General features: G+C 38.8%; 1 long non-coding RNA gene across 1 annotated transcript in view; it reads right to left on the bottom strand.

Annotated features, from left to right (window-relative positions):
* LOC114679550 (uncharacterized) overlaps positions 1-23,518 on the bottom strand; it is a 106,861-nt gene extending 83,343 nt beyond the window's left edge. Inside the window, exons 1-3 of the long non-coding RNA XR_013396240.1 lie at positions 23,463-23,518; positions 20,246-20,361; positions 16,822-16,902 (exon numbers count right to left, since the gene is read on the bottom strand). This is a non-coding gene — a long non-coding RNA (uncharacterized LOC114679550). The remainder of the gene's footprint in view (positions 1-16,821; positions 16,903-20,245; positions 20,362-23,462) is intronic.
* Between the last annotated feature and the right edge of the window lie 529 nt (positions 23,519-24,047).

Below are 24,047 nucleotides of genomic sequence, written 5' to 3'. Positions count from 1 at the left end.
ATTTTTCCTGTACTAATGAACGGATTGATTCCATGTGATAAACCCTTGTGACACTTGACTTAGCAATAGAGTGTGTTTGAGAGCATCGATCACCAACCCTTCGGATTTGGCAGATGTGACTCTGCTTATCCCCAAAGGACACTTGTGTGGACATACAACTTCAGCTGAGGTGACCTGGTCACTCAAATTAGGGTAGCAGGTGTAACTTCAGCTAGGCCATGGACTCTGGCTTACCCATTCAGGGCTCTTTTACAGGTGACCACTGCCACCTCCTCTGGCTTTGTACCTATAAAATAAAATTTGTGCTTCCCGGTACATAAAGGAGTTTTCCTCCTGTTAACTGCCACTATTCCAGGATTGAGCACTGAGGATGCACGGGCAACTTCTGTCAAAATGAGTGGTTAGTTCATTCATGTTTAAAAAATGGCTATTTTTCTATTTCTCTTTCTAGTTTACAGTTGTGAAACAGTGATGTCATATACAATTATCTAAATAGTTTATCATTTAAAATATCTGATTAAGTCCAAAGCTTGTCCCAGAAATAAATGGGTTGCTTTGGGAACTAATTAAGTTAGCAGCTGGGTTCTTTTTTTTTTTTTTTTTTTTTTGAGACGGAGTCTCGTTCTGTCGCCCAGCCCAGGCTGGAGTGCAGTGGCGCGATCTCGGCTCACTGCAAGCTCCACCTCCCGGGTTCACGCCATTCTCCTGCCTCAGCCTCCCGAGTAGCTGGGACTACAGGTGCCCACAACCGCGCCCGGCTAATTTTTTGTATTTTTAGTAGAGACGGGGTTTCACCGTGGTCTCGATCTCCTGACCTTGTGATCCGCCCGCCTCGGCCTCCCAAAGTGCTGGGATTACAGGCGTGAGCCAGCAGCTGGGTTCTGTTTATGTTTTAAAATAAAATATTTTGAAGTTGTATCAAAAAAAGTAATGTGCAAATAAAAGGAATGAAAAAGAAACCCTCTCCTGCATCCAAGATCTCCCTTAACTGTTCTTTATGGTGCCTAATACCCCCAAATTAACAATTACTTCTTAGAATTAAACATAGTCTTTCCCAGGTGCTAAAAATATAAATATCTGTGAGTGGAGTAAAAAAAAAAAATACTCATTCATTAATATCTTACTGGTGGTTGGCCAGTCAGGTCTATTTCCCCCAGGAAAGGACAAAAATGACCTATGAAGAGCAAATTAAGAAGGTCAGAGAACAAGAGTGCAGAAAGAAAAAAAATGGGAGATGGGGTCATCCCCCAGCAAACTTTGCCCATTATTCTTCCTTTGGTACATTGCAACTACATCTTATATCAGTTATTGATTCATCATGTTTCTTTCCCAAGAGTCCATGGAAACTTTCAGAACTGGATTTCACAATCTAGCACCCTAAGCTCTGTTCAAATTGCCCATAGAAAGATTCTCTTTCCTCTACCTTTTCTAATTAATTCCTCTACCTAGGTATTCTTCTCAACTACTATTAGTTGAGAAGATTAGTATCAGTATCAGGCAACCCTTTTTACCCTTTAGTGGTTAATCCTACAATCTGTTTGAAACTATTTCCTCTTTTTATTCAAGTCATTAGGACTTGACTGAAATGCACTGGTGTATGTAGATTTTGTTACTCTTTTACAAATTACTGTATCACATATCTTACATTTCTCAGCAGAGACAATATTGAACATCTTCAGTTGAAAAGTAAAACAAAATTTTACAATTTTCTTTAAAAAAATCAGTGGAAAGAAGAACTGACACATGATCCAATGTGGATAAACTTCAAAGACATTATGCCAAGTGAAAGAAGCCAGACACAAAAGACCACTTATTTATGAGTCCATGTATATGAAATGTCTAGAATAGGCCAGTGTATACAGACAAAAAGTAGATTAATGATTGATTAAGGCAGGGAGTGGGAAATGGGGAGTGACTCCTAATGTCCAAGAGGCTCCCTTTTGAATGGAGGGAAATGTTCTAATATTGGATTGCTGTGATGGCTACCCAACTCTTTAAATATACTAGGGCCATGGAATTACACATTGACAGTGGGAAAATGTTATGGTGTGTAAATTATATCTTAATAAAGTGGTTTAAAAAATAAAATCACTGGACATTAGCTTTTGTTGGACATATATATCTAAATCTAGTTCCCCCTCTTCTTCACCTCTCCTTTTTCTTTTGGTCAGTGTCTACTTTTACTCCTCCTACAGTAGCATTCTAGAACTCATCTGGCCATTCTATAACCAAGAACATCCTAAATTTTCTTTTAAAAATGTATTGAATACATAGAAAAATATAAAGTTAAGAAAGTAGGGAACAATTACTAAAGTATAAAGTTAGGATTTGTTTTATGAACTCTTCCTTAGTTCCTTTACATTGGCAAGCTTGCCTAATAAACTTTAAATATGTCTATATGTATGAAAGATTTACTTAAGCCCTTATTAAAGTACATTTGTTTTAGGAAAAACATCCAGGAAGAAGTAGAGAAGGGAGCTGGCCCAAAATAGGGCTTCTAAGGCCAGCAGAGCCAGAGTTCCCCAGTGCTCACAGCCACTGGGAGAAGGAGCTGCCAACAACAAACCTTTGAATACATATGCAGTTCCTAAACATGTATTACTTGGCTGCAGGAACTGAAATGAGAAAAAGCAAGTGGGGAAAGCTAAATAGAAATTAATAATATCAAGTGCTATTATTGGCCATTACTATGCACTAGGCACTGTATTAAGTGCTATACACACATTCTAGTAATCCACACAACAATCATACGGGGTATTTGTATCTCTAAAATACAGATGAAGAAACTGAGGGTCAAAGAAGTTACATAACCTGCCTGAGGCCTCATAGCTAGTAAAATAATCCCTATGTACTGTTATAAGAAGAAATATATTTATTTAATGTCATGTAACATTATATATAGTGATATATATATCATTATATATTATATATAATATATAACATTATATATAAATATATATATTATATATAATATATAACATTATATATAAATATATATATATTATATATAATATATAACATTATTATATATTATATATAATATATAACATTATATATATCACTATTTATAATATATAGTGATATATAGTGATATATATAATGTTAAGAAGATATAAGACCTCTCATTCAGTAAAGAACCCCAGAAATTATATATATAGTGATATATATAATGTTAAGAAGATATAAGACCTCTCATTCAGTAAAGAACCCCAGAAAATTACCTGTGTGGTCTAAATCCCAGCGAATGTGTAAGAACTGAAGTTCCATTTTGAAACCCACTATTTTAATGTTATAGAACTAAGGCTGGTGGTATCATGGATGGGCTAGTTGTTTTTACATATATATATTTGCTTATGCTGTTCTAGAGAGCTGAATTGCTTCTCCCAGAGTATAAAAATGAGCTTTAACTCATAACAAAGGGAAATATGTCATATTACTACTTATTTTAAACCAACCCCTGGAGTGTTGTGATTTGTCCATCTTTGATTAAAGTTCTTCCCAAGCAGGCTGATTTTATGAATTTTCCTGAACTGTGTTAGATGGCATCACATTAGCATCAACATGAATGAGGAGCGAGGAGTGGGCTTGGCACAAAGGCGTGACCTCGTATTAGTTGCTATTCTGATACTTTATTTGTCAGCACTGATTCAATAGCGGGCAGAAAAGGCTCACAGGAGATTATGTAGAAAGGCTAGGCTACACTTTACAGCCTTTCTCAAGCCATCAGGGCAAAGAATTGATGCTTACTTACATCCATAATTATATGTGGCATTTTGGCACTGTAATTAAATTCAAAATAAATCACATGCAGCAATTTGTTAAATTTAAATGCTCTTACAAAAAACAAGAAGATCAGTGAATGAAATGAGTTTCTGAACTTAGGGGTATGATTTGAAGAAAGATTGTCATTCACTCGAACTAGCAGGGTTTGTGGCTGCAAAAATAAACCCAGTAACAATTCTGCTGAATCTAGGATGTGATGAGGCCATTAGAATCTGTGCCATTGGGCCGGGTGCGGTGGCTCACACTTGTAACCTAAGCACTTTGGGAGGCTGAGGCGGGCAGATCACGAGGTCAGGAGATCAAGATCATCCGGGCCAACATGTTGAAATCCTGTCTCTACTAAAAACACAAAAAAATAGCCGGGCATGGTGGTGCATGCCTGTAATCCCAGCTACTTGAGAGGCTGTGGCAGGAGAATCGCTTGAACCCAGGAGGCAGAGGTTGCAGTGAGCCAAGATCCTGCCACTGCACTCCAGTCTGGGCAACAGAGTGAGACTCTGTCTCAAAAAAAAAAAAAAAAAGAATTTGTGCCATTGGATTGTATTATACAGGAAATAACCTCAGTGAACCCTCATGTATGAGAAACTCAAAACTTTCATTTCAAAATAAGTAATGTTGATAGTCTGGTTTTAATGTATTTTCCAAAATAATTTAAGGTCCCTTAAGAATTATATGTAATATTTATTAAAATCCAGTATAATTTTTCCTAGTCCTTCAGAAGAAGCTATGATACAAAGAAGAGAATTATCCAAATCAGCATCAGAACCTGGATAAATCAAAATAACTATGTATAGCACCACTACTTCATGCTTACTAAAGCATGTTTTAGCAGGTTTTTAACATATTTTTCAGCTCAAAAGCACTCTTATATACATTACATAGGTATAGGTGTCCCTAGAGAGTCCAGAAAAAGACATTTGATTTTAGTCACCTTAAGACGCTGGCTGTCAGTTGGGGAAGTGTGACTGGGTGGGACAGGATGAATGGGGCAGCCTAGGGCCAGACTTGCCCAATGGACTTGGAAAATAGGAGAGGGATTGATAAGGGGATTTTTCTAAGTGTTGTCATTGAAAGAACTTCACATTCCAAAACCTGGACATTATGCATGAATGATGTAGCAGAATTATTACTCTATGTGGAGGAGTGTAGTGTGTGCTGGTGTGGTTGCGGGTGTAAAGATCTTCACTTTTCCAGCTGGGTGCAACATCTTGCTCTGGGCAGGCTAACAAGAGGGGCTAAATTTCTAGTGTGCCCCCTGCCATGTGAGAGAGGCAAAGGAAAGTCATATTTGTCTACCTACATCTTTATCATGTCTATATACTTTGCCCTGCTTATTGGCTGCTTTAGGAGTAAATCAAAGTAAAATCAACCTTGAACTAAGTCTAAGTTATTGTTCTCGCCCATCCGTGAACCTGAAACAAACTTTGTGGTCTGCTGAATGCAGACTTCCATGGCTTCCATGGCTTCCGTGCCTGAAGCCAGGCTCCCAAAATCTGAATTATGGGTATTCCAGTCCATTCCTAAGTTGTTTTTAGAAAACAAGCAAATATAATGCTCCAACTTCTCATGGAAACAATTCACAAAAGGTAAGCAGCTTCTGCAATCAGACTTTTAAAAAATTCAGTTTTACCTAAGAAAAATTGGTGATACTTACTTTGTACTTTTTTTAAGTAAAGGACTGATTCTTATTTTCCCAAAATGAAAGGAGTCTTTTCTAAAGATTGATATCTATTATATCTGCCATATTCTCTGTTAGAGGCAAGACAGTAAGTCCAGCCCACACTCAGGAGGGACTGCACAAGGAAATGAATCTCAGAAAGTAGGATCAGAGAGGCCATCTTCCAGGCTTCTTACCACAATATTCAGGGTCACTAACAGTCAAAGAAACACAAGATAACAAAGTACCATTTAAATTGTTTGTATTAAAAGACTTTGGAAATAATAATGTCCAGGAATTGCCAAAGTATTATGAAACATGCTTTGTTAACAGCAAATATAAATTGATATGGTGTTTTGGAAAGCAATCTATACACATTAAGATCCATAAAAATATTCCAATCTTTTAAATACTGTAATCCTACTTCTAAGAATCTATCCTAAGGAAATAATTATAAAAACAAAAAATAAAACAAAAAATCTATATGCATGGACATGTCTATTGCAGTATTATTTATAATAGTAAAATTGAGGGCAATGGTAAAATACTATCAGAAAGGATCAATTAAATAAGCATGTTCATCTACTTTATAAAATATTATATAATTGTTGTTTTTAAGATCATGGTATAACATTGTGAAATACTTAGAATTTAATATAAAATTTAAAAATAAAGATATCAAACTTTATATAAATAATAATTACTATCAGGTAAAAATACATGTGGCCGGGCGCGGTGGCTCAAGCCTGTAATCCCAGCACTTTGGGAGGCCGAGACGGGCGGATCACGAGGTCAGGAGATCGAGACCATCCTGGCTAACATGGTGAAACCCCGTCTCTACCAAAAAATACAAAAAACTAGCCGGGCGAGGTGGCGGGCGCCTGTAGTCCCAGCTACTTGGGAGGCTGAGGCAGGAGAATGGCGTAAACCCGGGAGGCGGAGCTTGCAGTGAGCCGAGATTGTGCCACCGCACTCCAGCCCGGGCGACAGAGCGAGACTCCGTCTCAAAAAAGAAAAAAAAAAGAATAAAAGACTAAAAGAAATTATTCCCAAATGCCATCAATAACTGAATTAGAGTGGTAATATCACAGATGATTTTTGTCTTCTGTTGACACCTTTTGACTTTTTTTAATTGTAATTTTTTAAATAAGAAAAAATTAATTATGTAGGAGTTGATTCATCAATGTACAGTTGTGATTACAGGAAACCAAACCCCTCTGAATTATAGGACTTTTTTGCCCAATTATTCTTTCTTTGAATTCAAGTGTTTCCTAAATCTGTTTTGTTTACCTTAAAAATATCACTGCATATCTATATACATTGTATAGTACCTCTATAGTTTTCTAAGCATTTTACAGCTACTCTTCAATTTTATTGTCACTGAATTATTTGATTTATTCTTCCCATTGCAGAGTCAGAAAATTTAGCCTTGAAAAGGTTGCCGGAGAGACTGCAGAGCAAATGAAACTCACACACTGCTAGGGAATGCAAGATGGTACAGCTGCTTTGGAAAACAACTTGGCAATTTCTTATCCAGTTAAACATGAACTTATCATATGACCCAGTATGCAATCCCATGCCTACAGATTCACCTAAGAGAAATGAACACTCATGTTCGCACAAAATATGTAGCATGTTTCTAGTAACTTTGATCTTAATCACAAGAAAACTGGAAACAACCTAAATGTTTTTCAACTGGTGAATGAATAAACAAAGTATGGTACCGCCATACAATGGAATACCCCTCAATAATAATTAAAAAAAAAGAACTACTAAAATATGCAACAACGTTAATGAATCTCAAACATTATGCCAAGTAAATGAAACCATCCTCAAAAGGCTATGTACTATATGATTCCATTTATATGACATTTTGGAAAAGGCAAAATTATAGTGTTAGAAAGCAGATCTATGGTTCCCAGAGGCTAAGGTTGGCTGCAAAAGGATAGAACAAAGAAATTTTTGAGATGACAAAATTGTACCATATCTTGTTTCTGGTGGTGATTTTATGATTATGTCTTGTCAGAACAGAACTGTGCACCATGAAGACTGTGCTTTACTGTCTGTAAAAAGAGAAGATTAAGTGATTTGCCTAAGTCCATTAGAGTAGGATGGCACTGTTTCCAATATAGAGTATTTATTGCTTTTTATCTCTCTACCTTCACTGCTGCTATTCATAAAATGGAAGTATCTTTTATTAAAGTTATGTCAGGCACCAACAAACAGGTTGGGGAAATTTTGTTGAGTCATGGTTCCTACAAGGATGACCCTTAAAAAATAACAATTTTAATGGGTTTGAGTGCCTGCACGAATTGGATTTCAGGGGTGTCTCCTTCCTATTAAGGATCTCTTATGTTCCTGCAGACAGTGGCCTCTAGTTAGTACAGCATCAGAGTTTTTCCTCTGGGAAAAGAAGAAACGGAAAACTGACATTTTACTGAATTCCTCCTACGGTGTTAGAAGGAGCAGAGGATACAAAGTTCTATTTATATTATCTCATTTTATCCCCATAACAGCTTTTTTTTTTTTTTTTTTTTTTTTTTTTTTTTTTTAATAGGGACTTGCTCTGTTGCCCAGGCTGGAGTGCAGTGGCATGATCATTACTTACTCCAGCCTTGACCTTCTGGGCTCAAGCAATCCTTCTATCTCAGCCTCTAGAGCAGCTGGGACCACAGGCCCTCACTACCATGCCCAGCTAATTAAAAAATATTGTATAGAAACTCCTGTGTTGCCCAGGCTGGTCTCAAACTCCTGGGGTCAAGATCCTGCCTTAGCCTTCCAAAGTGCTGCATTTTCAGGTGTAAGCCTCTGTGCCTGACCTCAACAGCTTTTCAAACCAAGATATTATTATTTTACACACAAGGAAACTGGGGCTCCTAGGGATTGAGTAATCAGATAAGAGTGAACTCGGTCACCTCTATTCTTAATAGGATCCCAGTTTACTTGAGCATAGATGATTGACTCATAGACTTGTTTCTAGTGCTGAATGGACTAATAGCAAACCTAGAGTCTCTCATTGGCCTTGACTGAACTCCTTGCCACTGCTAAGTGATCATGCTTTCTATCTCTGAAGACCATCATCATCCCTGCAGCTCAGTTTCCTCTGGCTTAGTGGATGAGACTTTTGTCCCATTATAATGCCCAGGCTGAAATGCAGTGGCTGTTCATAGGTATGATCATAACATCCTACAGGCTCTAACTCCTGGCCTCAAAGGATTCTCCTGTCTCAGCCTCCCAAGTAGCTGGAACTACAGGCATGTGCCATCATGCCCAACTCACAAGATATATGTTTGTGTGAGATTTAAAGGACAAAAATGAAGCAAAAGCCAATTTTTAAAGTGACATACACATTGTCACTTAACTTCTGGCTCACCTATTAGTCTGTAAAAGCTCCACCTTCCCATGAATTCTTCAGCTTCTCTAGTTCCTAGGCTAGATGTGTCTTCAGCTCCATGACTAAAGGCACCAATTTCTTTTGTAGGGTATCCATGCCATCAAGATCAGCGTCAGTAAGAACTAACACAAATTTTAACTTATCCTTTCAGGTTTCAGGATGTGCCTGTTGGTTCTGGCTTGTCCTTTCTCTCTTGCACTTTACATCCCTTCCTAACTGCCTGTCCTGAGAAACTTCAAGCTCTAATATCACTTTACAAAGACTTCTTGACCGGTTTTCACAATTGAGATCAAATCCCTGTAACAAAGTTCTGTGTGTGTGCATGTATGTATGTGTGTTAAATATGTATCTGGGATATATGTCTCAATATTATCTATATTTATACCAATCAATCAGTCATCTCTCTCTATCTATATTTTCTAGTAGTCCTGCTTCTCTAATTGAATCTTGACTAAAAAAGCTTCTCATCTGATCCATGACCCACTTTGCTTCCTGTTACTTCATTGCAAAGTTTGAGAATATTGGTTAGTTTCTCTCAAAGTCTCTTTGATTTAATTCTCTGGTAATTTTGTTGTTTCTCAGAAGGGGCTTTTGCTTCAACATTCAATGACTTTTTTCAGTCTTATTGAATATATACTTTATTTAGCAGAAATTTATTTACTTTTCTGGCACATGTTATTATCTTTGCTTAGTAAATTAGAAATAACAATCATTCCATAAAAGATTTAGGTGCTGGGGCTTATGTAACCATTTTCTCCAGCTGCCTCCTAGGAAAAAAAGATTGTCAACCCAAGTCCAATTTTGTCTGTTCTATGCTCATACAAATGTGACTCCATTAACTCTAGCTCTTGGTTTGAAGAAAATTGCTGGAGGTAAAAATAATTAGGTCACTGGTGCCACTTCCAGCTATGACTAACTAGTGACAAACATCTCCAACCACTGTTGGCAAGCATAAAACTAGATAAAAAATATAAAACAACTTTTCAGACATTAGGTCACAAATAGTTCAGGACTATGGTCCCTGAGAAAAGAGAAACAGATGACGAGAGCCTTACAATCACCCAAGCTTTCTGTCTGCAAGAAGAACCTGGACAATGACACAGGAAAGGAATCCCAAGAGTATATGGCAGTCTTGCTAAGTTGAGAAGACAGGGATCAGAGTTTGAGGAGGGTGAGGTGGGTGGAATGTGTGAGACAGAGCACTAGAAGAGAGCTATGCCAACAAAAGAGCTCCAGAAATATTCACAGTGTCCTCTTGAGTCTTTGAATATAAGTAGCACATAAATAGGATGAGATTCCAGAAGGCTAGGCAATGAATGAAACTGTAAATTAAAAATTTCCCATAGCTTACACTGGGCTGGGAAGTGTTTGGGTTCTAATAAGACAGAGTGAAGAGCTCTTGTTTGCACTGGTCATTCAGTAGAGATCCTAGAAATGTCACACTTTAGTAGTAGAGTTGAGCTAATCATATAGGGTAAGGCTAGTCTAGCTTTGTTCTAAAAGCTTAAAAGTAAGTCCTCAAATGACCAAGCTGATCAGCAAGAAAGTTGTCTGTCTGATCAAACAAAATCCAACACTCATTGAGGAAAGTAACAAAATCTTAACACTCAACGATGTAATATTCACAATATTTAAAACCCAATTTTAAAATGACAGCATGTAAAGAAGCAGGAAAATGTTACCCAAAAGAAAAAATTGGACAATAGAGAGAAACCCAGAAATAATGGAGATGATAGGATCAGTAGATAGGACTTTAAAATAGCTATTATAGGGCCTGGTGCTGTGGCTCACAACTATAATCTCAGCACTTTGGGAGGCCAAGGTGGAGGAATCGCTTGAGGACAGGAGTTCAAGACCAGCCTGGGCAACATAGTGAAATCAAAAAATTAGCTGGACATAGTGGCACATGCCTATAGTACCAGCTACTCAGGAGACTGAGGCAAGAGGACCACTTGAGCCCAGGAGTTTGAGGTTACAGTGAGCTGTGATTGCACCACTGCACTCCAGCCTAGGTGATACACTGAGACTCTGTCTCAAGAAACAAATAAACAGGGCCAAGTGCAGTGGCTCATGCCTATAATCCTGGCACTTTGGGAGGCCAAGGTGGGCAGATCACCTGAGGTCAGGATTTTGAAACCACCATGGCCAACATGGCAAAACACTGTCTTTACTAAAAATACAAAAATTAGCTGGGCATGGTGGCAGGCACCTGTAATCCCAGCTACTCAGGAGACTGAGGTATGAGAATCACTTGAACCTGGGAGGCAGAGGTTGCGGTGAGCCAAGATTGGGCCACTGCACTCCAGCCTGGGCAACAGAGTAAGACTCCATCTCAAAAACAAAAAACAATCAAACCAAAAAACACACACACACACAACAGATATTACATAAGTGTTCAAAGATTTAAAGAAAAACATAATCATAATGAGTGAAGAAATAGAAGACATGAAAACCAACAAATAGAACTTCCAGACAGGCAAAACAAAATATCTGAAATTACAAATTTACTGGAAGCTTAAAACAAGATTAGACGGATTAGGGGGAAAAATCAATAAACTTGAATGCATGGTGATACTATTCAAACGAAAGCACAAAGAAGAAAAAAAAGAACAAATATTTGATGAACTGTAAGAAAATTTCAAGCAGTCTAGTATCCTTATAATTGAAGCCCACAAAGAGAAGGGACAGAAAAAATATTTAAATAAATAATGGCCAAAAACATTTCAAATTTGTTGAAAACTATAAGCCCACATATCCAATATATTCAACAAAGTTCAAGCATGATAATCACAAAGAACCATGAAGGCACATAATATGCAACTGCTGAAAAAAAAAACAAGAAAAATTTAAAAACAGTCAGAAAACGAAAGATAAGGATGACAGAAGCCAGGTCTGGGGGCATATGCTTGTAGTCCCAACTACTTGGAAGGCTGAGGCAAGAGGATCACTTGAACAATGGAGTTAGAAGTTATAGTATACTATGATTGCACCTGTGAATAGCCAATGAACTCCAGCCTGGTAAACATAGCAAGACCCTGTTTCACAAAAAGAATACAGGTGAATTCTCATCAAAAATAATAAAGGCAGAAGAAAATAGAACAACATCTTTAAGTTTCAGAAATAAAAGAAATTTTCAACCTAGAATTCTATATTAAACAAAAATATTCTTCAAAATGGAACGCAGGAGAAAACATTGTTTGACCAACAAAAACTTGGTTGTCAGCAGACTTGAACTACAAAAATGTTAAAGGAAGTTCTTCATATTGAGAGAAAATAAAAGCCACACAAACTAATAAAGAGTGCTAGAAATGGCAAATATATGAATAGGAATAAAAGATAGTTTCCCTGGTTTTAAAATTTATTATTTAAAAATAATAGACTGTTTATTATGTATATAGAAGTAAAATGTATGACAATAGAAATATTGAATTATACTGTTATAAGGTGTTTACATGATATGTGAAGTGCAATAATATTATTTGAAAGTAAACTATAAGTTAAAGATGTAGATTGTAAACTGTAGAGAAATCATTTTTAAAAAGTTAGAGCAATTAACCAATGACAAAGATAAAACTGAATACTAAAGAAATACTGAACTACAAAAGATGGCTGAAAAAAAGGGGTAAAAAGAACAAACAACAGAGAGAACAAATATTAGACAAATGGAAGTATGACAGAATTAAAACTACTGTACTAAAAACTACTTTATATGTGGTCTAAATACCCCAGTTAAAAGGCATGAATTATCAGCCTGGATAAAAAAGCAAGACTCAAGTATCTACAAGAAAAAAATAAAGACACAGACAGATCAAAAGTAAAGCTAGGCACAGAGCTGGGCATGGCGGCTCACACCTGTAATCCCAGCACTTTGGGAGGCTGAGGCAGGTGGATCACCTGAGGTCAGGAGTTCGAGATCAACCTGCCCAACATGGCGAAACCCTGTCCCTACTAAAAATACAAAAAATTAGCCGAGCATGGTGGTGGGAGCCTGTAATCCCAGCTACTTGGGAGGCTGAGGCAGGAGAATTGCTTGAACCTGGGAGGCAGAGCTTGCAGTGAGCCAAGATTGCACCACTGCACTCCAGCTGGGCAATGAGCGAAACTGTCTCAAAAAAAAAAAAAAAAAAAAAAAAAAAAAAGCTAGGCACAGTGGCACATGCCTGTAGTCCCAGCTACTCAGGAAACTGAGGCAGAAGGATCACTTGAGGCCAGGAGTTGGAGGCTGCAGTGCTCTTTGATCATGCCTATGAGTAGCCACTGCATTCCAGCCTGCTCAACATAGTGAGACATCACATCTAAAACAACAACAAAGATGAAAAGTAAAAAAAAAAAAAATGTTTCTCATAATGGCAAAGTAGCTTCTATTTAACCAAATCTTTTTCAGATAACTATAAATTCCAGACAAAATATAAAAAGACTACCTAAAAGTCCCAGAGAATAACTAAAAGCAGACAAAAAGCATAAGAGAGTCAACGGTTAGATGAAGAGAATGGAATTGGAGAAGTGTCTCTCTTTTATGGCTTTTTCTTGAAGAGATTCCACACAGTAGCAAACTCACAGAGCCTCCACAATGAATCATTCACAAGGACCAGATGCAATCCAATGTTACTAGAAATATGAAGAAAAAGGAAAATGAGACCCATACACAATCAATACCAACCCCAAGATGATCCAGATGTTAAATTTAGCAGACAAGAATTTTAAAGCTGCTGTTATAACTATGCTCAAAGGACATAAAGGAAAATATGCTTGTAATAAATGAAGAAATAGAAACTATAAAAGGAACCAAGTGGCCTGGAATGGTGACACATGCCTGTAGTCTCAGTTACTCAGGAAGCTGAGAAAGGAGGATCACTTGAATGAAATGAATTTAAAAATGAATTCATGAAATTCATTTCATGAATTTCAAAAATATGAGATTCAACTAAAGGAAGTTGAAAAACAAGAGGAGTTCAAGACCAGCCTGGGCAACATGGTGAGATTCCATCTATTAAAAAAAAAAAAAAAGAAAAATTTAAATAAGAATCAAATGTCAAAGCAGTAACCTGAGTACAATGGTAGGAGTGTGGTATTCACATCCAAAGTGACCTTGGAGGTTTCTGGAACAGAGACTGTCCACGCCAACCATTAAGTTTAGCTTGTGATGCTTATGATTAGATTCACTAATTTGGCATTGCCAGCTCACTTGATGGAGTTATATCCTCTTTATCTAATTTCTTAAGGTCTATCTCAGCTTATGACTCTCTTAAAATCATTAATCTTCCAAGATCTGACAATTAAACATTGTGTGGAATAAACTGGATCATTTTGAAATAACTGTCAACTCAACATTGCTGCTGTTTCAAAGTCCAACCACAGGTCTTTTTCCCATTAAATCATGTGATGCTGACCAAAATATCAAGATAAAGTACAACCTATACTGTGCTTCCAGCGCTTGGGCTTTAACTTTCACATAAAGGCACATTAATGATGATGAGGAAAGACCCATGAGCTCAGCTTTAAAATGTATGAGAGTTATTCTTTTCTGTTGCATGCATCAGGTTGATAAAGTCCACCAGTTTAAGCAAGAACCAGCTCAATACCTACTGAACTTTGCTTAACTTCTGTTGGAAGTTCTCCAACCTCAACAGAATGGAAGACATTGACTGAACAGGCATCAAACTGGTAAGTCTTTTAATAGAACTTCCACTGAGTTCTGTGACCATGCATGGCAGCTTCTGCAGCAAACACTTAATGGTATCATGGTAACTAGGAATCAAATACCATAGCAATCAACCTGTGAGATACAATCATATATGAAGAGAATATAATTGGAGGAGTGTCTGTCTCTAAGAATTTCTTTTTTCTTGTTGAAGATATGTTGGGAAATATTAACTAGCTATTAATATATAGCTACAGACAGATCACTGTGGCGTTACTAATGGTTATATCCATTATACTGAAAACAAAATTCCTAGGTAGACTTTCAAGGCAAAAAGTAGATCTAGACAACTGATGAAAGAAGCATTTCATGAATTTCAAAAATATGAGATTCAACTAAAAGAAGTCGAAAAACGAGGTGAGATGACTTACTTTAACAAGTTTCCCCACTCCCCCAGAAAAAAGAGAAATCTATACAGCCTATTTAACAAAGGTGTTAATTTTCTGCTGGAAGGAGAAGCCAAGCCAAGCCAGGCAATAATGATTTCTGTTTAGTTAGCTAGTGAAGCAAGTAGAAGAATCTCTTTTGAGGTATATTGTCTAGAAGTGTGTTAAATTTTATTCTTGAAGCTTAATCAAGGCAGCCATACATGAAAGGACTGATCTTGCTGGTGAGGTATTTGCCACATTGGTGGAGTGATTGAATCTCTTCCATGCTATAACCAATCCAGTGTTAAGAAATACCTTTATTCAAAGGTAAAAATTTTGATGGCCATGCAAACAACAATAATAATATTCACTGAAAGATACAAACAATTTATTAATGTAAAATTCATCTCTGCATTTTTTTCTTTTTTTAAGACAGAGTTTCACTCTTATTGCTCAGGCTAGAGTGCAATGGCATGATGTCTGCTCACTGCCACCTCTGCCTCCTGGGCTCAAGTGATTCTCCTGCCTCAGCCTCCTGAGTAGCTGGGATTACAGGCATGTGCCACCATGCCTGGCTAATTTTTGTATTTTTAGTGTAGCCGGGGTTTCTGGCCAGGCTGGTCTGGAATGCCTGACCTCAGGTGATCCGCCTGCCTCAGCCTCCCAGAGTGTTGGGATTACAGGAGTGAACCACCGCGCCTGACCGATATCTGCATGTTTAATGATCTAATAGGGCATAAAATAAATCTTTGCTTTATGTTTGCACTCATTTGATATTGTCCCTCAGATCACTGGGGCTGTTTTTCTTTTGATTCTTTATTCCTTCTGCTTCTCAGACTGGATAAATTCTATATTCAAGTTGGCTCTTTCTTCTGCTGTTGCCAGTCTTCTTTCGGCTCATCCCAGAGATTTTTCTTTTCCATTTCAGATGTTATAGCTCTTTAGTTAGAGAATTTTCAATTCTTTTTTTTTTTTTTTTTTTTGAGACGGAGTCTCGCTCTGTCACCCAGGCTGGAGTGCAGTGGCGCGATCTCCAGTCACTGCAAGCTCCGCCTCCCGGGTTCACGCCATTCTCCTGCCTCAGCGTCCCGTGTAGCTGGGACTACAGGCGCCCGCCACCAGGCCTGGCTAATTTTTTGTACTTTTATTAAAGACGGGGTTTCACCGTGTTAGCCAGGATGGAATTCATTCTTAAAATAGCTTCCATTTCTCTGATAGACTTCCCCAATGTGTTCAGTTATTGACATAATATTTTAATTTGTCTTTGAATATATATATACACATCTATTTAAATGTACTTTTCTGCTAATTCCAAACCTAGAGATTTGTTTCTATTGATTGCATTCTCTTCAGATTTTGGAAATTACCTTCTATGTCTTCACATGCCTAGTAATTTTTTATTTTAATCTGCCATTGTGAATAATACATTTTAGAGTCTCTAGATTCCTCTGTTCTAGGATTTCCCTACCTTAATCTCTCAGATATTCTTTCAGCCCCTAACTCCATCCTCTGACACTTCAAATAAAAAACACTAGACCTTTTTGCTTACCTTCCATTTGCCCTGTGCTGTGTGGTATGAGTATTATCCTCAGTGGAATATCCTTGTAAGCTTAATTTTTACCCAGTGAGTAGTTACATTAATGATTAGAAACTTCTTCAGTTTCTTTCTGCTTTTGACCACTGTCTGCTGCCTTCAAATAATTGTTTGTTTATGTGTGTGTGTGTGTGATGTGTGTGTGTGTGTGTTGTCCAGAGTTTATAATTGTTATCTGAAAAAGGCATAGTCAGATAAGGTACTTTTTATTACTGGACTCAGAACTCCCGTCCAAGAATATACACTTAAAACAAGCTTTTTGGGTTATTCTTATGCACTCCAAAGTTTGAGAGCTGCTGTCTTAGATTAAACTTCCATGCTTACCTTTGTCTTTCAAGAAGTCATCTTCCTCACCACAAAGAAGAACTTAAACTCTTCAGGTACATTAATCACACTCCCTTAAATCTAAAAGTAAAGTCATATAAACTTGGTAAGTATACTCTTTCCCACAGTGTTTTCCTTATTACTACATTTTCCCAAAAGGACTGGAAACTATGTGTTGAAAATTAGAGAAACATTGAATATAGTGGAAAAATACAGTGTGGTCCTAAAACAATTAGTTGTTAGGTTTAAAATATGACACTTCTTAAGGTAAAAATGTAATCATACCAAAAGTACCCTAGAAAACTCATAAAATGGTAACAAAAATGGAGTTTATACTTTGATAGAGTAATTTTTGTGCACATTAAAGTTTGACATCTGTGGAGCTAGACAAGGGAGTAATAAAAAGAAACTCCCCAAGCAGATGAGTAGGCATTGAACTATCTTGCTGTCAAAATAACTATAAAATTCTAAGATGTTAATTGGGGGATAGGTAGAGAATTCTTTAAAGGTCTGATTATTTAGGCAATGTCTCCTCTTGTGGTTTGGAATATGACATGCTGACAATCAAAACTTAGTTCTACTACTTACTAGTCATGTAATCTTCAGCAATTTACCTAACCTTTCTGGGCTTTGGTTTCCTCATCTATAAAAATAGGGAATATATTACCTCTCTCTTGTGATATGAATGCCAAAATGCCTGGAATGTATCTTGCCAGAAGGAAGGGTCCAGCCGAGACTATTCCTTTATCTAAGAGTGTTCCCCAAGCTTTGGTCTCAAAAGGCCCAGGCTAATGCATTTCTTACTATTGGTCTGGAATTCTATGCTCTCCTAAGACATAGTTTGTAAGATTTTAATGAATAACTTTAATTAAGCACAAGGTAACCTCTTAAAAACATATGCTGTAATTCTCTCCTTACATCCTTAAAAGAGTGCATCTTCATGGATAATTTATAAGTCTTAGGTAATAAAAAATAACCATTTAATAATGGCAGTTATATCCTCGAAGGGGCTCAAAATTGGGATTATAGTATATCTAACTCTGATATGTGCCACTGCTCTGGAAGCAATTGGTGGAAGTTCCACAATTTCCAAATACAGTGAGGATACAATGATGGAAAACAATCTTGTGTGCCATTTGGGTGGAAGGGAAGCAGGGCTATAAAACTTCACTTACACAACCTACTACAAATTAACTTTCCATATCAGAGACTAGAGGGAGTTTGCGAAGACTGTTGAGGTAGAGGTAAAGCCCTCCCAATGCTCCACACTTTTGTGCTGTCCCTGGAAACAATGTAAGCCAGAAAATAGTGGGACAACATCTTCAAAGTGCTGGGGGGAAAAAAAACCCCAAAAACATTGTGAACCTATAATTCTATACCTAATGAAAATATCTTTGGAAAATGAGGATGAAATAAAGACACGCAAAGCTGAAAGAATTAATCACCATCAGACCGGTACTATAAGAAATGTTCAAAAGAAATTCTTTGTAAGAAAACAATACTAGATGGAAATATGGACCTACACAAAGGAGTGAAGAGCACCAGAAATAGTAACTGTATGTGAAATATAAAAGAATTTTTTTTAGTATTTACATCTCTTTAAAAGATTACTGACTGTGTAAAACAAAAATAATAAACATTTATTGTGCATATATTTAGAAGTAAAATATAAGACAATAGCACAAAAACCAGAAGAGAAAAAAATAGAAGTGTGCAGTTGTAAGGGTCTTCTATTATACATGAGGTGGTATAGTATAATTTGAAAGTAGACTGTGATGTTAAATTAAATCTCAAAGCAACCACTAAAATAACACTTGAAAATGTTTTGTTAATATGGAAAAAGGAGATTTAATGAAATTGTAGAAAACGCTCAATCCCCCAAAAAGGCATAAAAAGAGGAAAAGGAATACATAGTTGAAGTCTCATATAGAACACAAACAACAAGATAGTATATTTAAACTCAACAGTATCAATAACCATATTAAATGAAACTGATCTAAATAATCAGAAAAAGACTTCAGAACATGGAATATTAGCAGAGATTAAAAAAAGATCATTTCATAATGATAAAATATTGAATTCAAGAAGACATAACAGTCCTAAATGTTTATAAACCTAGTAACAGAGCTTCAAAATACATGAAGCAAAAGCTGATAGAACTATAAGGAGAATAGTGAAACCCACAATTATAGTTGAAGATTTCAACACATCTCTCTCAATGAGTAGACAAAATAACAATCAGGGCATGGAAGCCTTGAGTAACACTATGGAACAAGTTGACCGAACTGACATTTATACACACTCTACTCAACAACAGCAGAGCAAGCATTTTTCTCAAAGGTGCATATACATCCACCAAGACAGATCATTTTCTGGACCATCAAACAAGCCTCAATAAATTTTAAAGGATTCCTGTCATACCAAGTACCTTGATCATAACAGAATCAAATTAGTAACCAATAGCAGCAAGATTTCTAGAAAACTGCCATTTAAAAATTAAAGAACATAAGTCTCTATAACTCAAGAGTCAAAGAAGACATTTAAAGGGAAATATGAACATGTTTTCACTGATTTGAAAATGAAAATGAAAACATAACCTATAAAAATGTATGGGATGCAGCCAAAGTAGTGCTTGGAGGGAAATTCTGAGTACTAAATGCCTGTTTGGAAAAGAAGAAAGGTCTCTGTGTGGACTGAATTGTGGCTTCCAGAAAGATAAGTCCACATCCTAATCACTAGAACCTTTGAATATTACCTTATTTGGAAAAAGAGTCTTTGCAGATATAATTAAAAATCTTGAGATAAGATCACCCTGGATTATCTGAGTGGACCTTCAACGTCATCACAAGCATCTTCATAAGAGACAGACAAAGAGAAACACATACAAAGAAGAAGGCCATGTGGAAATGGAGACAGATTGGAGTAATGTGTCACAAGCCAATGAATGCCAAAAGCCTCCAGAAGCTAGAAGAAGCAAGGAACAGAATCTCCCCAGAGCCTCTGGAGAGAGTACAACCTGCAGACACCTTGATTTCAGACTTCTAGCTCCCATAACTGTGAGATAATACATTTCTGATCTTTTAAGCCTCTGAGTTTGTGGTAATGTGTTACAACAGCCACAAGAAGCTAGTGTAGCCTCAAATCAGTGACCTCAGCTTATACGTTAAGAAACTAGAAAAAGAAGAGCTAATTAAACATAATGTTAGCAGAATAAAAGAAATAGAAATGAGACCAGAAATCACTGAAATAAAAAACAGAAAAACAATAGAGAAAATCAAGCTGGGCACAGTAATTCACACCTGTAATCCCAGTGCTTTAGGAGGCTGAGGTGGGAGGATTGCTTGAGGCTAGAAGTTTAAGACCAGCCTGAACAACAAAGTGAGACACTGTCTCTACAAAAAAAAAAAAAAAATTTAAACTTAACTGTGCATGGTGGGGTGCACCTGTAGTTCCACCATTCAGGAGGCTGGGGAAAGAGGATCTCTTGAGCCCAGTAGTTCAAGGCTGCAGTGAGTTATGATCTGGCCACTGTACTCCAGTCTGGGTGACAAAGCAAGACTGTGTCTCAAAAAACAAAACAAAACAAAACAACAACAACAAACAACAACTCCCTCTCTCTCTCTCAGTTATATGTTAATGAAGTTGTACAAAATGAAAAAAAAAAAGTGAGAAGTTTAGAGTAGTTAAAAAGTAGGTTGTGAGGGGATAGGCGGGAGGCAGGAAGAAATTAGTTTGGAGAGATAGGTTGGACTCTGTCCTGTGGACAGGATTGTGGACTAGACTGGGAGAGCCTAGGGTAGGAATAAGAGCTAGACGATTAGGTAGTAGATGATGGATGGTCTCGGTTGAGGCAGCGAACAGAGAGAAGAACTGGTGAGGAAGAAGTGGGGCTGGATTTGGGAAACTTCTAAGATGTGGAATGGAAATGACTTTATGACCAGTTGGATGAGGGAAAGGAAAAGGATATCGAGGTATTTGGCTTCAGAGCAGGTATTGAATTGTGTTCCCTTAAAATTCAGATGTTGAAGCCCTAGCTCCCACAATGTTACTCTCTCTGGAGATAGGATCTTTAGAAGGTATCTTAATCCATTTATGCTGATATAACGGAATACCTGAGACTGGGTAATTTAAAAACAACAGAATTATTTCTCACAGTTCTGGAGGCTTGGAAGTCCATGGTTGAGACACTGGTACCTGGTGAGGGACTTGTGGGGAGGAACACTGTGTCCTCACATGTGAGAAGAGCAAGACTGCAAGCTAGCCAAATATTTCATGAAGCCTCTTTTATAAGATCCTTAATCTCTTTAAGGAAGGAGGATCCCTTATGACCTAATCACATCTTAAAGGCTGCACCTCTTAATACTACCACATTGGCAACACCGGAATTTTGGATGGCACATATGCAAACCCTAGCAGAAGGTTATTAAAGTTAAAAGAAGTCATAAGGGTGGGGCTCTAATCTGTTAGGACTGTGGCTTATATAGAAAAAGATCTCTCTCTCTTTGCTATGCGAAGACATATCAGAAGGCGTCTCTGCAAGCCAGTAAGAGCGCCCTCACCAGCAAATACATCCTGCGAGGCTTTGATATTGGACGTTGCAGCCTCCAAAACTGTAAGAAAACCAGTTTTCATTGTGTAAGCCACCCAGTCTGTAGTATTTTGTTATGGCAGACAGAACTGACTAGCACAGGAGCTTGGTGAAGGAGTGGGGTGGCAGGAATTGGGAGATGTTCATGCCATTCATCTAGATCAAGAACATAGGACAAGAAGCAAATCGGGACAGTGTAAGTTCAGATTTGGATATGTTAAGTTTGGCAGAAATTCACATAAGGAGGTAAACAACTGAAAGTACAGATTGGAAGCTCTGAACAGAGGTTGGCTAGAGGTATGGATTTAGGAGCCATCAAAAACAGGTGGCAGCTGAAGCCACGGGGATGGGTATACAGTGCAGGATGGGAGTTCAACCCTGGTCTCTGAGAAGAAATGTCCAGAGATGGAGGAAGAGAACCATGATAGAGCGGTGAGTCTGCAGCCAATGAGAGAATTTCAGAAAGGGGTGATTAACATTGTCAAACGCCTCAGAGCACTGGGCACATTTCTAGGAACATGTCTAAGTATTTTGAAATGGCCCTTAAAATCAAGGAGCTGGCCGGGCACGATGGTTCATGCCTGTAATCCCAGCACTTTGGGAGACCGAGCAGGGAGAATTGCTTGAGCCTAGGAGTTTGAGGTGGCAGTGAGCTATGATTACACCACTATACTCTGGCCTGGGCAACAGAGAGAGACCCTGTCTTGGGGGGAAAAAACAAAACAACAAAAAAACAGAAAATAAGGAGCTTACGGTCTACCTAAAAAGAACACAAACACATGGCAATTAGGAAATCATTCAGTTGGGATGAATTGCTTACTAATGTAACAGAAAATTGTAATAGAGATTCATCCATTTATTCTGCACACATATATTGAGCTCCCACTATGTGTCAGACATTTAGTTGTCGGAAGAGGCAATTGGGTTTTTTAAGAGAAGGGTATGACTTAGTTGTGGGGCTGGAAAGAATGATTTCCTGGCTAAGTGTAAAAGAACAAAAGCAAAGTAACATGAGCATATTGGCTGGGATGGGTTTGGGAGGGTGGAGAGGATCTGGTTTTGACCAGAGTCCAAAGAAGGGGGAATAATTTGGGGGAAAGCCTGCCTGAGTCAATTGGTGCCATAGAATGGAGAGCTGGAAGGCACCCACCGAGTGTAGCTAGTCCCAGAAGTTTTCTTACTCCAATATTTTCTAGGGGTTATGCTCCTACTGCTCCAACACAAGGCAGAAACTCCTTGTGTCAGGCTGTCAAGCTAATAGGGCCACTGCTCCTCCAGAAAGGACATGCAGCAAGTACAAGCTACTCCATTGGTCACCAAATATGCCTCCAAGTGCCCTCCGACATGGATAGGACATTCTCATAACGAGATTCCAAGGCAAAACATAATTAAAAGAGGACTTTAGGCATAAGAGCAGCTTCCAAGCCCTGATCTACACCTGGGCTCTTTCAAATAGCAGGTGCAAGGAGACTGGATGATCCAAAGAGTCAGTCATAACTTATATTGGCTTTGGGTGGACCAAGAGACTGCCTGACATATGGTCGGGTGGATAGTTAGAATGAGCGAATGCGTGGAGGATGTACTACCAGTCTCTGACCACTACCAGTTTTCCCGGGACCTAGTAGCAAAGCTTCCCTGAGACCGCTCTAAGGCTGCAGTTCTCCAGACGGCGGCCGGAAGAGGGCGCTGCGGCTCGCCTCGGTCTGCAACCTTCAGCCCACAAGTCCTAGGCAGCGAGGGGGAATCCAGCCTCTGTCGAGTCCCAGAAAACCTTGGGCGTCGGAGATTCCCCCTCCACCCTTTCCCCACCCCCATCCCACTGGCCTGGGATCGGTACTGCGGCCACCAGAAACTGTCTGGGACAAGTGTTGGGGGTGTCGGGGAGACGGGCTGGGGTGTGAGGTTGGAGAGGAGGAAAGGAGCGGAGGAGGGAACCCCAGCGCTGCTGGCAAGCCCGCGGGAAACGCGAACACCCAAGGCCCAGGGGCTCACACTGTTGGGACTGAGATCTGTTGGGGAATGGGGGGCAGAAAGAGCTATAGGTTTCGACTACCTGAAGCTGAATGAGGCTGCACAGGTCCTGGGGCGAAAACAGCCGCGCCGCCACCAGGATACTTCCGGAATCTGTCCTTTAATTATCTGGAGCAGCTGCGAAACTTACCTTAGAGCCTCACGAGCCCTAGAGCGCCCCGGAGGTGTCCCCGCCCCTTCCGACGGGGGCGTCTGGCGGATTCGCCGCGGAGGGCTGCAGCTCGGGCCTCGCAGGGTCGCCTGACCGTTTCAGGCCCGTGCTCCCACCTCCCGTCTCCGTCTTGGTTTAATTGCAGTTCAAAGGGGGCTGCTGAGCTCCCGCTGCTCTCTGCTTTGTAACCCGCTCCCCAGATTCCCTCCTACCCCAGGCCTCTTCCCGCCAGAGGGCGCCCCTGGAGTCGGTGGAGGAGGTAGGGGCTCTAAATACAAAAATTCAAGACGAGTTGAATCTTGGCTTGAACTACGTGACAGGAAAATAGGCAAGTTTGGAGACCACAGGTGTTAACTTCTAGTGGGGCTTGACCCGACAGAGGAGCAGATTCTTCAACACCAAAGGCCTAAGGGCCGGACTCTCTTCGGCTGACTCTGGCCCGCATAGACGCGCCCT

This window comes from Macaca mulatta, chromosome 7 (assembly GCF_049350105.2).
Source record: "Macaca mulatta isolate MMU2019108-1 chromosome 7, T2T-MMU8v2.0, whole genome shotgun sequence".
In the NCBI taxonomy this organism is placed as follows: domain Eukaryota; kingdom Metazoa; phylum Chordata; class Mammalia; order Primates; family Cercopithecidae; genus Macaca; species Macaca mulatta.
This window is presented reverse-complemented; position numbering and strand designations above follow the sequence as displayed.